Genomic DNA, 11577 nt, shown 5'->3' on the forward strand with positions numbered 1-11577 from the left:
AATGGCAGCTGAAAGTTCCAATTTCCTTCCTTCATTTCTAATGTTTCTTTGTAAGAACTGTTTAAGGGTGGTGAGGGATGAAACGAAGCAACATAAAAAAAGGATTAACTATCTTGGAAACAAACATATTAGGTCTCGCCTATGTGTTCCACGTGTGCTCCCGTTTCAAACATATTCACATCACATTCACAAATTTTGTCAAATTCACATATCACTTGAGTATTATTTATTTAACATTTTCTTTAAAATGGCTCTTTTTTCACATAGATAAATTTGCACAGAAATGAAACTTTATATAACTGCTATTAATGGGAAGGCATTACCATTGGTCATTAAGGAGTTTACCACAAAAACACATGAGCAGGCTGGGCACGGTGGTTCATGCCTGTAACCCCAGAGTTTTGGGAGGCTGAGGCGGGAGGATTGCTTGAGCCAGGAGTTCAAGACCAGCCTGGGCAACACAGTAAGATCCTGTGTCTACAAAAATTAAGAAATTAGCCAAGTGTGATGGTGTGTGCCTGTAAGTCCCAGCTACTCAAAGGTGGCTGAAGTGGGAGGATTGCTTGAGCTCCTGGGAGGCCGAGGCTGCCGTGAGCCATGATTGTGCCACTGCACTCCAGCCTAGGCAACAAAGGGAGACCCTGTGGGGAGAAAAAAACAAAACAAAACAACAACAACAACAACAAAAACACCTAAAAACAAAAATCATGAAAACATGAGCAACGAAAACTAAACTGTGATATTACAATCTAGTTAAATACATGTTCTTGTTCAAGGCTCCATGCCTGAGGTTGAGGTCTGCTCTCTCTTTACGGTAAGGAAGTTTAGCAAGTGTTGAGGTGGTGAGGACATGTTGGCACCACAGGAAGACTTGCTCTTTGAAGACATCAGAAAGGGTGATTGAGAATTGAAAAAGGAATAACTTTCTTACTACATAGTTTAATACCATTTAATGTTCATTTCCAAAAGCAAACCCCTGGACACTGACAGGTGTCTCTCATCACACCAGCAATGCATCCCACAATTTAAGAAGGTTTGCTAGCAGTCTCATGCTTTATAATGTCTTCTTAGACTTTGCAAAGTGCCACCACATATGGTGTTCTATTTGGTCCTCATGGTAACTTGGCAATGTAGATAGGACCATAATTATTACTTTTATTCTACTGGAACTGAAAGTGCAAAGCTACATATTTTAAGCGCACACAGGAAGTCAGTGGCAAAGCTCTCTCTGAAACTTATAATTATTTTTCACTAAAAAAATACATTTCAAAGTTTATTGATACATTCTCCATTGCATCTTAGATGTTTTCCTTTTTAAAAAAATTCTTTTTCCTTCAAATGAGAGGAAGATATTTAAAAACAAAATTCAGTTTTTTATGATTCAGCAGATACACAATCTGCTGTATTCGTTAATGCAGAGATTGTGATGACCCTCCAAATTTTTCTCATATCAGCATTTACAAAGAAATGGGAATAGAAAAATGAGCAGCTATTAATCAATTTGAGGCAGCACCATTTACGCCTTTGAACTCCTCTTTGAATCCAGTGGTTTTCCAAAGCAACTTTTATAAATGGTGGCATTTCTAATCTATGCAGCATAGAATGCTAGCCCATACCACTGAGAGAGGAGGAAACCTGTGAGTCTTTGGCAGACAGTATTTATTATGGGACAATCATCTGGTTGCAGAGTAGGATTTTACGAAATTCCCTGAGGTCTCTAAGCTTTGATTCACACTGCATCCCTGCTGCAATAGCATTTCAGCCATTTGGAGCCTGTTTGGTTTTATTTACTGGGATGAGTACTGAACAAACTAATCGATCACCAATCTAATTTGGTTACCTTATATTACTGAAATAATTCTGCCAAACAAAATAACCAGTCCTAGTTATGATGATGGTAGAATTGGAGTGCCTACGGAGCAGAGGAGATGAACCATTAACTTGATCAGCTGTATAAACAAAGTTTCTGAGCAGTGGAAAATGTTAGCCAATATCCAAGGCAAGGGAAGGACTTTAGATGAAAAATCAGAGAGGCTGCTAATAGAATATAACATGTCCTCAGATCCAGAGAGAAAAAGACAGAAAGTTCCTTCCCACAGTTAGTTTAGGGATCAGTTGAAGAGTTGGAGTTTGATGTGGCATCCGCCTGAAAAACAATGGAAGGCATGCTTCAGAGTAAGGCGCTTTCTCATCTGCTTGCCCTGCTTCTGAAATTGTGTGGATTCTGACTCTGAGTCACCATGTTAGAAAGGTCTGTTGTTCATTTCTGGAGTGGTATCAGATTCAGCAAGGAAAGTAAAGAATGTAATAAATATGTAATAAACATCTTTATGAGTCCTGTTATTCTAGATATATCCAGAAATTGTGAGGTTTGAAATAGTTCCTGATGAAGTTATTCACATTGTATACATTCATCTAATTTGGCTGGAAAAATTCTACAAATCTTAATGATTCTACGAAAGGCTATGTACAATTTTGGAATAGGTTTTAATACTATTAAAATACCAGGTTCACTTGACAACACACATTTAGCTTGTATGTGTGTTACCATATGTATTTTAAATAAATTACTTACAGACAAGACTGAAAGCTTTTTGAAGACAGGGGCTCTGTCTCCCTCTTCTTTGTGTCACCAAGATCTCACACAGTACTGTTACATGATATTTATTTAATGAATTTGTAATTGATGAATAATATGGCAGATATCATATTGATTGAGAAATCTTTTCTCAGCCCTCTTGTCCAAAGCACCAAATTAAGAGAGAGACTACATGTAAAATACTGGACTCACAGTAGCTGTGAACGTTTACCTGACAGGGAAGTTGGTATGGTCACTTCCAAATGATGTCCATGCATTAGCCCAGCACCACAGGACTCAGTCTCTGCATTGCATTATTTATTTTTTTAAAAAAAAACCTTATATTCTGTAGTTAAATTGTAATTTTTATTTATTTATTCATGTATTTATTTATTTAGTTAGTTAGTTATTTTGAGACCAAGTCTCACTCTGTCACCCAGGCTGGAGTGCAGTGCCATCTCAGCTCACTGCAACCTCTACCTCCCTGGTTCAAGCGATTCTCATGCCTCAGCCTCCTGAGTAGCTGGGATTATGGGCAACTTCCACCAAGCCTGACTAATTTTTGTATTTTTAGTAGAGATGGGATTTCACCATGTTGGCCAGGCTGGTCTCACACTCCTGAACTCAAGTGATCCTCCTGCCTCGGCCTCCCAAAGTTCTAAGATTACAGACATGAGCCACTGTGTCTGGCCTTAAATTATAATTTTAAGTACTTCTATTATTTCATCAGACTTGTCTTAATGTACCACAAAACATCTAAGAATATTTTTAAATTAAAAAATTAAAAACATCTCTGACCATCAGCAGTATGTTCCATGTATATGGCAGCGATTCCTCCAGATAGCTCTCCCTTCTCTTCTTCTAAGCATTTTCACTGATACATAGTCAATACAGCTTTTCTATCTCCTACCCACTCTGGCTTTCTATTACATAGTTTAAATTAACTCCTCCTTTAATTTTACTAACTAGATTCTCAACAACAAAAAAGATTCTAGAAGCTAACTTAGCAAGAAATGTCTTTTTCCTGCTCAGAAAAAGTGGAGAAGAGGCAACATGGTGTGTTCTCATGCATAAATAATTTTGTTATTGGGATACAAGTAAATATGGCTAATTGCATCCTAGGGATTTCTATAACCCAAAACAACATCTACGGCTTCATGAAGTTCCAACAAGTCATGACAGGAACACATGTGCATATAATAAGTCACCAAGTCACAACTTCCTGTTTTGATGTAGGAAGAAGCAGAGATGAAGGGCCAGCAGAGATGAAGGAGAAAGACCTAGTGAACATCCGTGGAAATGGGGGGCTGCCTCTGCACCACATAACCCTTCCTGAATCTGCCAAAAAAGCTTGCATCATTGAGAATTGAGACTTGAATAGAGATGCTTTTGGCAGATGCTTTCTTATGCTGTTTATCTCATCCTACATTTGAACTTTTAGCACATTCAATGAGTGCTGGCTCATTCCCTAGCACTAAAAAAAAACAAAAAACCGAAATTAGTAGCACTATGGCTGTAAGAGATTTAAACATCATTACTCTTCATTTTAATTTTTTTAGCTTAAAATAACCATTTGTGATACTATCTTGGAGACTGATGAAACAAAGAAAACCACAACATTAGTTTGGCTTCCCCTGACTCTCATTTTCCATTGACAATAAACCTGGGTGCAACCAAAGCCTGCTGTGATTCCAGCTTGGTATTTACTCTGGCTGGGTGATGATGATGCCAAGCTCTCTTGAATCAGTTCTTTAAAGAACAGTGGTGATTTTCCCCCCTGATAACATTTGGCAATATCCAGGAACATTTTTAGTTGTTACAATAGGAGGGCAATGTTACTGGCATCCAGTGAGTAGAAGCCAAAGATGCTGCTAAACATCTTGCAACACAGAGGACAGTTTCTCATAACAAGGTGTCAATGGTGACCATAGGTCAAGAAACCCTGCTTTAAAAATATCTTATTTGGGGCCGGGTGCGGTGGCTCACACCTGTAATCCCAGCACTTTGGGAGGCCGAGGCGGGTGGATCACGAGGTCAGGAGATCGAGACCATCCTGGCTAACACGGTGAAACCCCATCTCTACTAAGAAACAAAAAATTAGCCAGGCGTGGTGGCAGGCGCCTGTAGTCCCAGCTACTCAGGAGGCTGAGGCAGGAGAATGGCGTGACCCTGGGAGGCAGAGCTTGCAGTGAGCAGAGATGGCACCACTGCACTCTAGCCTGGGCGACAGAGTGAAACTCTATCTTGAACAACAACAACAAAAAATCTTATTTGGTAGAATCATGCATGTATTCTCTGGACCCTCAGTGCAGTTGTAAATGCTTTATGAGCTGAAATAGCTTGTGTTATCAGCTAATACAGAGGGATCCCCTCTAAAAAGGAGTTGCTTCTTGAAGTTTGCCAATCAATCAACATTTCTTTTGTCTGCTATTAGTGCCTGAAATATCCATCAGCGATCTCTCCATTCATATATGAAACCCTTTATAAAATTCCTATTGGTCATTCATTTATTTACACACAATGCATTTATTAAGTGCCAACTATGTGTTGGTCAGTGCTATCTGGGAGTGCTACAACCTATCTTAGCATGAGCTCATTGGCCTATCCACCTCCTGTTTGCCCAGTATACTTATTAATCATTGTCAAATCAAAAAGTCTCTGCAGTTAAACAACTTAGAGCATCCTATGTAGAGTTGCACATATGAGATGCAGCTGGATTGCAAATGCATGCATATAACATGGCATATCTACCCTTTAAGTTCATACTATCATTAGACCTAGGCGACAAGAATCCTGCTCTGGGCCCTGAGCTATAGAGGGTGCCCTCCTGGACCTTGTCCACAGAGCCATGAAAGTGTGCCCATCTGCAGCCTATGCCACATTACCATCTAGGCCACACTGTGGATACCAGGAACACTAGAATTTTCTTCCCAAATGACTGAGCCCACCTTCAGAGCCTGAATAGGCCTGTTTCCTTAGTCTGTTCTCTTGAGGGGAACATATACACAAGCATCTGCATCACAAGGCCTGAGCCAGGGCAGCTGTTGGGGCAATGGACTTAAACTAGGTTATAAGTGGTATACATGAAGCCCCTCAAAATGTGGAACAAATTGGGTGAGTGAAGAGAAGGTAATGGGGACTGGGGACCAGGGGCTGTGAGTCAACTTTCTTTGCTTTCTCATGATCTGATGCAAATTCCAGGGAGTCCAAGAATTCTAACTTAGAAGGTAGACTTATAGGATGTTATGAAGGCAATAACAGGAGAATTTTACTTAGTAGCTAGCTGGAATTATTACTTAAATATTTGGACATACAGCACATGAGTCTCCATTTTTACACTTGCACCAAGTCGGGGTTAGACTTGATTTGAAGGAGCTGGGGAAGCACTGTTTCTTTTCTCTGTGCAGAACACCTCAGGATTCAGGGTACACCATCCCAGGTAAAATCACACAAACTGCTCTGGAAAATTCAGTTTCAGCTGCTTTCCATAAATATTTCTTCCATGAATATTTCTAATTGTGGGGAGGACTGTGTTTTACGTAGCCCCAATTATAAGTCAGCCTATCTTTTTTTTTAATTTTTTTTTTTTGAGATGGAGTCTTGCTCTGTGGCCCAGGCTAGAGTGCAGTGGCGCGATCTCGGCTCACTGCAACCTCTGCCTCCTGGGTTCAAGTGATTCTGCTGCCTCAGCCACCCGAGTAGCTGGGATTACAGGCATGCGCCACCACATCCGGCTAATTTTTGTATGTTTAGTAGAGATGCGGTTTCACCATGTTGGTCAGGCTGATCTTGGACTCCTGACCTTGTGATCCACCCGCCTCAGCCTCCCAAAGTGCTGGTATTACAGGCGTGAGCCACCATGCCCGGCTAGCCCATCTTAAACTCACTGGCATTTCTGTGTGATGGGGCAATAGGTGAACCAATGGAAAATTATGTTTCCATAATTAGTTTCCTGTGTCAGAGCTAACAGAAGGAAGGAGGCCAGGAAAAAGTTTGTACCTGACATAGGAATAGCAAGAGGAGAGAAGCCTAGAAAAAAGAAAGATGCTCCTTTGGGGAGAAGGTGCTCTGAAAAGCCAGGGGCAGAACTGACCACCTAATGAAAGGGGGAGGAACTAGAGGGAAGGCCTTGGGTAGAGATGGGCACTAAAATAAAATAAAATATAAATAAAAAAATATTTTTCCCTCCCCTTTGGCTCACTGTTTCAGGGGGCTGCAAAAGGAGTTAGACCACTGAACTTCTTGTTCTATTTAGGAACAATGTTGACATTGGGCAATTTCTTAATCTGAAGAATGGGGTCTTCCTCCTCGCCCCGGTTCTATCCTGAGGTGCTGAAAAAAGAGAAGAACTGAAAAGGATGCTATGCTTGCACCCTGTGTGGGAAAAACCTATAGGATGCTTTTCATTTCTTACCTCTGAGGAGGAGGCACTGACTTAGTTCTGAGGAGAGGATTCTACACTGCAGTTCCCACAGACAGACTCTGTCCTGTCTTATACAGTTAGAGGGTCCAGACCAGAGAGCCAAGACAAGAGGTGGGAGTGAGGGCCCCTGTTTAAAATGAACAAGAGCCTAGTTTCAAGTTACAGGGGGACCTCTTCTCTAAGAACAAGCCCAGCCCGGAAGGCTTGTGGTTTCTGGTGACTACTGCAATAGTCTCTGAATTAGGGACACTGAGTAGCTTGCTCCCACGTAGCTCCCACCTCCAGTTGAAGTCCTGGGAGCCAACTCCACAGCCGGGCCAAAGGCAAGGCTTGGCTGCCTGTGTGATTAATTGCCTTTTGTTTCTTCCCGATGGGAGAGGACCCACTGACAGCCGCAGAAGTAGGAGAGGAGGGGAGAGGCCTCCACAGGGAGGTTTCTCTGCCACTCTCAAGTCCAGGGTGTGACTGGGAAAGGCACAAGCTCAAAAAAAGGTATCTGTGCTTAAGCTCAAAAAAAGGTATCTTTCCAAGAGAAAATTACACAGCTCAGAAAGTTAGTCATTAATGTAATGGTCTGAATCTACAATGAGAAAAAGATTGAAGCTGACATGATTTTTATCTTTGATATTATAGCTTGTGAAGTTGAGAAGTAATTACGTATGTTAATATTACATCCATTCGATATTCAGTGAATTTTTTTTACGACTCTTTCTTAATTAATCTTTCCTCTTCCCCCTCTCAGCTCACAGTGCAGGCAAACAGTCACATTCTAGAATCAGGGGTGATTCTAGAAGAACACAGTGAGGAATCAGAAAAATTTGGGCTTGGATTCAGACTGGTGCTTAACTTTAGACATTTAGTGAATAAACAATAAAAATTGTAACTAGCACTTGCTGAAAATGTGGTGTAGTACTAGGGAGTATGTGAAGGTTTCACACACGTTTTCTCATTGACTCCTCATGAAACTCTATTGGGTATGAACTATTCTTATGTCCATTTTAGAGATGAGGAAACTGAGGCTCTCAGTGTAGATGCTGAGTGCCACAGGCTAGCTTGCTTGAACACAGCAGCCTGGCCTCTGAGAACACTGCTGGCTTTCACCTCTGTACTTTGGGAGCTTTGGGGGAAGATGGGGATGGAGTGCATGAGTGAGAGTGGAAATAACAATTTTTATTGCTTCACAAATCATACCACTTTCTTCATCAGCCACCTTATATTTTAACAGTCTAGGTCTACTGCATATCTCCGGCTTCTTGTTCTCTACCTATAAACCCCCAAGGACCAGGTAACTGAAAGCATCAGAAAAGCAATAACAAATCTCTCTCTGCTCTTCCCTCCTCAGCAGAATCCAGCAGTCCCGGAGTGCTGGAGAGAATTACAAAAGCAAGGAAGCCGCAGCAGCAGCCACAGCCCTTCAGCTTAAAACACAGACACCCTAGAGAGATGCCAAGTGCAAATCACAAAGAGCTGGGGCACCGTCCTCACCTTTCAATTCCCCAGCACCCCTGGGCTCCAAGATGCAGGTTGCAGAATCCTTGCATTGATGTGGTCTTTGAGTGGCTGCCATATGATATTTGGTAATAACAATAGAGTAATGAAGATGGAATAAAATTCCATCTATATGGAATTCTCAGTATAGGGTCCAGAGTGGGTTAATATCATCAACACTATCACCATCTTTGTTATTGGGTTTTGAGGCTGATGAGGATTTAGATAAATAAAGAGAAGGAAGAAGAGCTTTCAGAGAAAAGGAGCAAAGTAAATGAAGATTTATAAGTATTTGCTGTGGAATAGCTAGAGTCATTGATTAATTCACTAATTTAATTAATTTATCCTTTCATTCAACAAATATTTATTGAGCATCTACTATACTCCAGACTCTGTGCCAAGCACTGAACAGGGGATTTACATGAGACTCCCACCTTCAAAGAGTTTACAATCTCATGAAAAACAGAGATTAAATAAATTCAGTGGACAAAGTAATATATGATTATAAATGTGATTTCTATGTGCTATGAGGAAAAACAACGTGGTTTATGAGAGAAAATAACAAAGGAGCAACTTATAATGGGAAGGCACTTGGGTAGGTCAAGGACAGCATCCCTGAACAGGGCGTTGAAACCCAGATGGTGAGCCAGAGTCAGTGAGGCAATCAACTGGAGAAGAGTATTTAAGGCTTAGGGAACAGCCTGTGCAAAGCTTCTGGGTCAGGAAGGTGGAGAGGAGAGAGACTGGAGGGTGGGGAGGAAAGAGTCAGACAACGGAGGAAGGGAAGCAAGCCTCAATTTACCCTCAGCAGGCTCAGAGACAGCCCAGCCCTCTCTCCACTTTTCTAATTTCTCCCTCTTTTGGGGTTTAGCTTCGCACCCTGGCCACAGACCAGGGTCAGGCACCATGGCTCTGTGCATCTAGTCTTCCCTCTCCTCCAGACAACAAGCACCTAAAGGGGCTTGTGGTCTTTTTCACATACTTAGAAGACCAGACAGGACACAAACTCCTTATGAAAGATGCTGATTTCTTGAGTGATTTCGAATGTATCATTGCAAACTGCAAAAAGCGCTATGCAAAGGGGGCTCCATCAGGTTTCTCCAGACCCATTTCTAGTTCTCATGACTTGGCTTGGCACTGGAGAATGTTGATCTGCTTTGGGTATTGATCTTTAATTGTGGGAACTGACTGCCTCCCTGACTTCTTGCCATGGCTAATGAGCAGTAAGCAAACTCTTCTACGTGCATAAGGGAGCCAAATAGTTAAAGAACTGCTTTGATGAATTCTCAAGCATTCATATAAAGATAATAGCCACTTTCCACATTATCTCTTTGTAAATCTGAATTTTCTTACAAACAATCTGGAGACAATTTTTCTCTTCCTCTCTCATTTTTAAAAAACACTTAAAAGGATTATAAAATGCCCAAACCCTTACTATCAGTTAGTAGAAGGTCAGAGGCTTGAGTGACATAGTCTCTTGAGAATAGACAAGAAAGAAAGACTTGGAATAAATGACAGAGTGGCAGAGGGTACCTGCTGTGCTTTGGAAGAGGTAGGTGTGGAGTACCTCAGTGGGGTGACCCTGCAGGGTATGGGGAACCTCCAAGGCCCCAACAGCAACAAAACCACAACCTCTAACCTTGGACCATTTAAACACATCTTTATTACTTCTTTTTTTTTTTTAATTGCACAAGTAATCCCTGAATACACTCTTATTTTAAAAGACAATCTGCGAGGCCCATGCATGTAAACCCAGCACTTTGGGAGGCTAAGGCAGGAGGATTGCTTGAGCCCAGGAATATGAGACCAGCCTGGTAGCACAGCAAGATACCATCTCTACAAAAAATTAAACAAAAAGAAAATTAGCCAGAGGTGATGGTGTGCACTTGTGGTCCTAGCGACTAGGGAGACTGAGGCGGAAGTATCACTTGAGCTGAGGAGTTCAAGACTCCTCTTGAGCTATGATTGCACCACTGTGCTCCAGCCTGAGTGACAGAGCAAGATTCTGTCTCAAAAATAAAAAAAATAAAATAAATAAAGGAAAAAAAAAGACAGTCCAGGAGTAGCTAGAGTAAAACATGAAATTATCTTCCTTTCTATGCTACTCCCATTATTCCCACTTCTCACTCCAAGATAACTTGGAGTGCCACTAACTTGGTCAGTGTTTTTTCATGCATTTCCATACCTACATATATAGATATATATGCATATCATAGATAAAAACTTACCTTCTCAGTTAATATATCTTGGTGCCTGTACATCCAAGTCACATGTGTTATAATAGCTGCATAGAACAGAGGTGATACCACAGTGCTGAGTGGAGTCTGAGACAGTAGGGGTAGAGACAAGCGCAGAACCAGGGAAAAGGGGCAGGGCTTCGCCAGTAAGTGATAAAAATGTGTATTTATTTCCATCTGTATTAGCCCAACCTGTGTTAGAATAATGATAGCTCCATATTATTCAGCAAACCAATGAAAAAAAGTGCCAAGAGCTTTGCATCCACTATTCCTTAAATATTTAAAACAACTGTACAAAGTAGGGGTTATTATCATTCCCATTTTATGGATGATAAAATCCAGGCTCATTCAGACATGAAGGCACTTGCTGGAGGTCAGGCAGCTAGTAAGTGATGGGGAATAAGTCTCAGGTAAGTCTTCCTCACTCCAATGTTCATGCTCTTCACCACTGTTTATCCCTTTTCTACAAGCATATCCGGGACACAGGGGCTTTCTTAAAAACATGACTCTTCATTTTGGTCCCCAAAGACTATTTCAAACAAGTGAACCATGTTCTTCCAAAGCCACCAACCTGCCTGGCTTATTTCCTTGCCGGCTTGGCCCACAGTCCTTTGCATTCTGTGAACACCAGGATTCACACAGCCATCCTTATGGCCCTGCATCCCTGGTGACTCCACCGGGAGATGCCCGGCCAGTGAGAAAGCACTGGGCCACCTGCTTCATGGCTGGGAAAGGTGAGTTGAGATGAGGAGGTAACAGGCCCGTCAAATGCAGTTATTGGAAACTACACTCATTAGAATACTGTAATTGGTTCCCGCAGGGCATTGGAGGTTAGCGCACAGAGGAGACAG

This window comes from Nomascus leucogenys, chromosome 2 (genome assembly GCF_006542625.1).
Source record: "Nomascus leucogenys isolate Asia chromosome 2, Asia_NLE_v1, whole genome shotgun sequence".
Classification (NCBI taxonomy): Eukaryota; Metazoa; Chordata; class Mammalia; order Primates; family Hylobatidae; genus Nomascus; species Nomascus leucogenys.